General features: G+C 34.5%; 1 pseudogene; it reads left to right on the top strand.

The window, feature by feature from the left end:
• Window positions 1-844: 844 nt before the first annotated feature.
• On the top strand, window positions 845-1,707 carry LOC122110150 (annotated as a pseudogene).
• Window positions 1,708-6,225: the final 4,518 nt, after the last annotated feature.

Here is a 6,225-nt window from a genome sequence, read left to right as displayed (position 1 = left end):
ATTTGTGCATGTACAGTTGTCTTATTTAATAAATTATGAAATTAATTTCAAAATATTGTTATCCATTAAAGTCTAATATATTTGACCCAAGTAAACACTTCATAAAAATATGTGCTCTTTGCTTTCATTAAACTGTAATATCTTAGCTCTCCTCAAATGTGATTAATAACAAACCATGTTATAGTTTACTATAACAGTTTTATTTTGCCACTTATGCAATATTTCTTTTCCATATACTTGCTGTGTGCTTTAATAGTTTTTTTTATTATTTTGAATACTTCCAGCTGTTTTATTCTTTAGACAAACATACTTGAGTACCCACCAGGATACTCAATATCATTTATTCTGCATGTATATGTATGTTGTTAATTCAGATATTTTAACATTAATATATGGATTAGTAAAATGAGAAGGTGTGCTTTTCTTAGAATAGAAAGTTAATGAGCAAATACAGCTAAAAAAAAGATGTATGTCAAATATCCCTGGATGAAAGCTAGATGAAATCTAGGTTATTTATAACATTTCAAGACATTTCAAATATTACTTATAAATCACAAAGAAGAAAAAGTGAACTTACAGTAAGGCAAGCTATCAGACACACATCATCTCATCAAGAGATCAAAGTCAACAATACTAATACTGAGACAAGATGTCATCTAGTGTTTCCTTATGCAATTCAGTGAGACTGCGTAGTTAATTATGTGGTATTCCTGTTGAAAATGGAAATCCAATCTTGTAGAAAAATAAACAAACATGAATGGTAGAATGCCACAGACAAAAATCTTATTTAGTTTTAAGGCATTATTTTTCAATTAGAATTACATTTTTAGATTCACAGGAAAAAATGGCAGGAAGAGGATACAGAGTGGTGTTGAAAAGATTATTTCAAGTGGAATATGCCATTGAGACTATAAGGCTTGGATCCACAACCACTGAGATCCAGACATCAAAGGGTGTATGTGGCAGTGAAGAAGAGAATTACCTTCACACTCATAGAACCTCACGATATGGAGAAAATTCTAAAGCTTGGTGCTCATAAAGGTTGTGGCATGAGTGGACTAATTGCTGACTCTAATACTTTAATTCCCTAAGTGGAGACACAGAATCATTGGTTCACCTAGCATGGAGAGTGTGTGTGATCTGTACAAGCTGTGTACAAATCTTGCTCTACAGTTCGGAGAAGGTGCAGGTTCAGGTTTGTGCCTCTTCCCTTTGGAGTAGCACTGTTATTTGGAGATGTTCAGGAAAAAGGATTCCAGCTGTCTCACATGAACCCATCTGGGACCTCATGTACAGTGGGATGCTCCAGCAATTTTCTCTGCTTCAGAGGGTTGCCAGACCGCCTTGCAAGAAGCTTTTTACGTGTCTACGACCCTGAAAGAAGACATCAAGTCTTCACTCATCATCCTCAAACAAGTAATGGAGAAGCAGAATGTAACTAACATAAAGCTACCCACAGTGCAGCTTGGCCAGAACTTCCACATGTTCACAAAGGAAGAACTTGTAGGGGTTATCAAGAACATTTCAACATTTAAGGAAGACTGCTTTTTACAACATGTTTGGTATATTTTCAGTTCTCTTATTTTCCCTTATATTTTATTCCCAGCTTCAACTTCTTGGAAAATCTCTAGTGGGTTTTCAATTTTTAGAACTATGTCTTTACATAAAGGCTGTTCTGAAATAAAAGAAAAAATTACAGTAAAATAAAGTGTTTTCTGCAGCCACCAAGATATAGTTTTCACCATTATCAACCAATTTGGTACATTTGGGACAATCAACGATAACACAATCAATATATTATTACCCCTTAATTTCCTCAGCGTACATTACAGTTCATTCTTGGTTTTGTGTATTCTAAGAGTTGGAACAAATACACAATGCCATGTGCCCATCGTTAGTGTCACTCTGAGGATTTCTGTTATTCTAAGATCCCTCTGGGTTCTCTCTATTCATCACCCACTAGTCACTATGACCCAGTATACACTGATATTTTATGTCCTCTAATTCTGCCTTTTCCAGAATACCCTTTAACTTACATCAGGTCATATGCAGACTTTTCAGGTTGGCTCCTTTAAACTTAATTATATACATCTAGTTTCCTTTGGGCCTTTTTGTTGCTCCATGGTTCACACGTGGTTTACACATCCGTTTGTCAATGTCTCACAGTCTATCTATTCACCTACTAAATACATCTTGGCTTTCCAAGTTTGAGAAGTACAAATAAAATAGTTGTATAACATCCATACACAGATTTCAGTGTTGCTGCTACTTCTGTTTGTATGTGTACATGTAAGTTTTGAAATCCTGTGGATAAATATCCAAGAGTGATAAGAAAATGTCACCGTTCATAACTTCCAAAGTTACTTTCTGGGTTTCTGTCCCCGGATAGTGAATGAAGGATCTCATTTCTCTGCAGTGACAGCTGTATATGCTGCTGTTAGACACCATTTTGGGTTTTTTTTGGCTTATATAGGAAGTCTATAGTACAGTAGATCATTCATATTTTAATTTCTCTGATATCATTAAATGTTAAGCATCTTTTTATGTGCTTATTTAGTATTCCTTATTTTTGTGAATGTGTTGAACTACTTTGTAATGAAGTTGTTTGTTTTCTCATTGTTGAGTTTTTGAGTCATTTGCATATTTTATTTTCAGCTAAGTCATGCAAATACTTTCCTACAATATATACATTTGCATTTCCTAGGCCCCTAATCTTCTCAAACTCAATTAATAACAGGTATAACAAACATTTGAAAAGCAGAAGAATTCAATGAAACACATACTTTTTATTTTTTATTTTTTTTGAAACACTGAGTATCAAACTGAGTACTTGTGTATGCTAACTACTCTACACTCTAGAGAACACTGCTGCAGGAAAATTAAAATTTTTGGAATGCACTGTATTTACTGTACACTATATAAACAAACGAACTAGGTAACTTGTGGGTAGGGATGGGAGAGAAAATATGGGGGAAAGAGAGGGATGACAATGCCTAAGAAGCATTGTACTCATAACCTGACATATGGAATTATAATCGCTTTGTAGAACTCCTTAACAATAACAATGAAATATTGCTGAAAGTTGTAATTGTAACTTTATTATAATTATATTAAAATATTACTGTACTAGCAATAAATGTTTGTTCTCTGAGGAAGCAGCAAGAGAAGCAGCCTGGATGGAGGCAAGGAAGCAGAAGAAGCAAAGAAAAATAAAATAATGATGTAGCATACATTGCTTGGGTTATTGTGTCTCAGTACTTTCCAAATTAGAAAGAGAAGAGGCTGAGTTCAAAATGTAAGTTGGAGTTTAAATAATTAAACCAATGTATGCTTATGATTATATTGTGAGGGACAGGGAAAATGCAATCATAATGGTCAGTGTATATCTTATGAAACTAAGGAAATTGAGGGGAGGGATTTGGGTTGGGAGAAATGAGGGAGAACGACGAAAAGGGTCAATGATCAAGATGCATTGTATTTGTAAGCTGATTTGTTGAATGGTAACTCCTTTGTTCAACTACTTAAAAATATCAAAATATAAAAAGTAAGTGCTGGACGATAGTCGTTCACTCCTGTAATCTTAGTTATTCAGGAGGCTGAGATAGGGGGATCGCAGTTCAAAGCCAGCTGGGGCAGGAAAATCTGTGAGATTCTTATCTCCAATCAACCACTAGAAAACCGGAAATGGCGCTGTGGGTCAAGTGATAGAGTGCTCGCCTTGAGCTGAAGAATGCAAGGAGAGAGAAAACAATGAGAACAACCTCTCCTCTAATATTGTTTTCACATTTTTTAAATTTTACTGTTAAGATGTTGTACAGAGGGGTTACAGTTACATGAGTAATGCAATGAGTACATTATTGTCAAGCACTGTTTCCCCTTCCCGTGTTGTCCCACTATCTCTTCCCTCCTCCATCTCCCACACTCCTATCCCTCCCACCCCCTTGCAGTCCGAAGTTGTAAAGTTCGTTTCCAATATTCTGTCCTCTGGGTGTCTTTGTTGCAATGGGCCATCATGTGTCTTTGTTTCAGCGTTTTGTTATCCCCCTTCCCCTCCCCAGATTAGACAGAGGTGTGTACAAGATGCTGGGTACCAAAATCAAGTATGACAAAAAGTGGATATGCCATAGAGGAAAGAACATACAAATAAAATAAAATAAATAAAATAAAATAAAATCACATGGTACATTTAAAACATTAACAATAAAGACAGGCCTCTTGTATCCATATCTTGTGGTTCATTTCACTTAGCATCATCTTATATAGTCATTTGTACATGGTTTTTGAGCTTTTCAGCTTATCTGGTAAGATTTCCCTATATGTATACTAATTATTGCAAATAAGGGAAAGCATGGAACCTAAATTTCTTTGGGAATAGGTAACTTCACTTAATATGATTTTTTCCCAAGTCTTTCCATTTCCTAACAAATGGCAATCACTAATATTTTATCCAAGTTATATGGGAAAAAATTAGTTTGTATTTTTTCTTTTTTGGCAATAATAGGGTTTGAACTCAGGGCCTGGGAGCTGGCATTGATCTTTTTCACTCAAGGCTAATGCTCTACTACTTGGACTCACAATACCAATTGTTTCTCTAGTTCTGGTGGTTATTTGGAATACAAATCTCATGGACCTTCCTGCTCAACCTGGCTTTGAACCATGATTCTCAGATCTCAACTTCTTGAATAGATAAAATTATAAGTATGAGATATAGGTGTCTGGCAATGAACCCTTAAAAGATGAAGTAGGGGGAAGATAAAAAGAATAGTGTCCTAAATAATTCAGCCAGTTCTCCTTAATTTTAGAAGTTAACTATATCTATATATTTACTGATTTATAATATTTTTTACTATATCCTAAAATACATCCTATGATAAGAAAGCACATTGAATTTTCAAATTCATGTAGTGTCTATTTGGATATATTCTTATACTAAGAAAGGAATTAAGCTTGTATTCATATTACTGAATTGTGAAAAGTCTATAATTTATTCCAAGCATTGAGTAGAAATATATATATATATATATATATACACACACATTTTCTTCCAACATTTTAATAAATACAATTGAATATTTGGAATATTATTGAATAAGTTTTAAATATCTACTGTTTCTCCCAGTATGCTTTTTATACATGTAGATTGTACCTTAATACTTCACTTGTAATTCTGCAGGACGAAGATTTTTCAGTGCCCATATGGGGTCTCTTTGTACACAGAATCCACATTGCATACATTTCTTTGATGCTCTCTTCCCCCAACAAACATTATTCTGAGAGAAAATCATGTTTGTTGAATTGAAATAATTAGTTTTCCTGCTAGTCAAAAAGCTAGAGGAAATTGACAATTCAGTCTGTTTCACAGATATTGTTCAAGGATAATGCAAAAATGAAGTCTACACCATGTAAGCTGGTCTTAGAATATTTAAAAAGCTTCCACAGTGCCTATTACAGGAGTCTGAAGTTTATAGATGAAAAGAATGAGACCCAGACCAACTAAGTCAAACTACACAGCTGGCACAAGCCTCCAATTGGCTTCTATTAGTGAGATCCTTAGCAAAACCATAGTGTCTCAACAACTCAACAAAAGCAACTTTTTAATTTCTATAACAATATGATCATCTACATATTGTAGTTAAACCTAGAGACAGAAGACTGGAGGTGTACTTCCATAACAGAATGTCCTCCTAGCAAGGACTAGACCTTAAATGTATCCCAGCACCCAAGTAAAGAAGGAAAGAAGAAAAGAAGACACAGATGGAAGGAAGGAAAGACAGAAAGAAGGAATGAAAGTGTAAAAGAAGGAAAGAAGAAAGGAAGGAAGGAAGGAAGGAAGGAAGGAAGAAAGAAAGAAAGAAAGAAAGAAAGAAAGAAAGAAAGAAAGAAAGAAAGAAAGAAAGAAAGAAAGAAAGAAGGAAAGGAAGGAAGGAAGGAAGGAAGGAAGGAAGGAAGGAAGGAAGGAAGGAAGGAAGGAAGAAGGAAAGAAGGAATTTATGACAACTTCTACCCACTTCACTTTTTCTGAGGTTGTTTTATAAAATTATAATGTTAATTATTGGCTTAATTTGAAGTTGAACTTCGTACTGTCCTGACGTGCTAAATTAATTGCACAAATTAAGGTTTATCATGTGATAAACCTTAAGTAAGTTCTGTGTTTTTGCAAAATACAGAATATTATAAATCTGTCTACAAAAACTATGTGGTACAATACTTGGTGTGTGTGTGTGT

The sequence above is a fragment of the Dipodomys spectabilis genome, unplaced genomic scaffold (genome assembly GCF_019054845.1).
Source record: "Dipodomys spectabilis isolate Male_0828 unplaced genomic scaffold, ASM1905484v1 ptg000075l, whole genome shotgun sequence".
NCBI lineage: Eukaryota > Metazoa > Chordata > Mammalia > Rodentia > Heteromyidae > Dipodomys > Dipodomys spectabilis.
The sequence above is the reverse complement of the archived record's forward strand: the minus strand, read 5'-3'. Positions and strand labels throughout refer to the sequence as shown.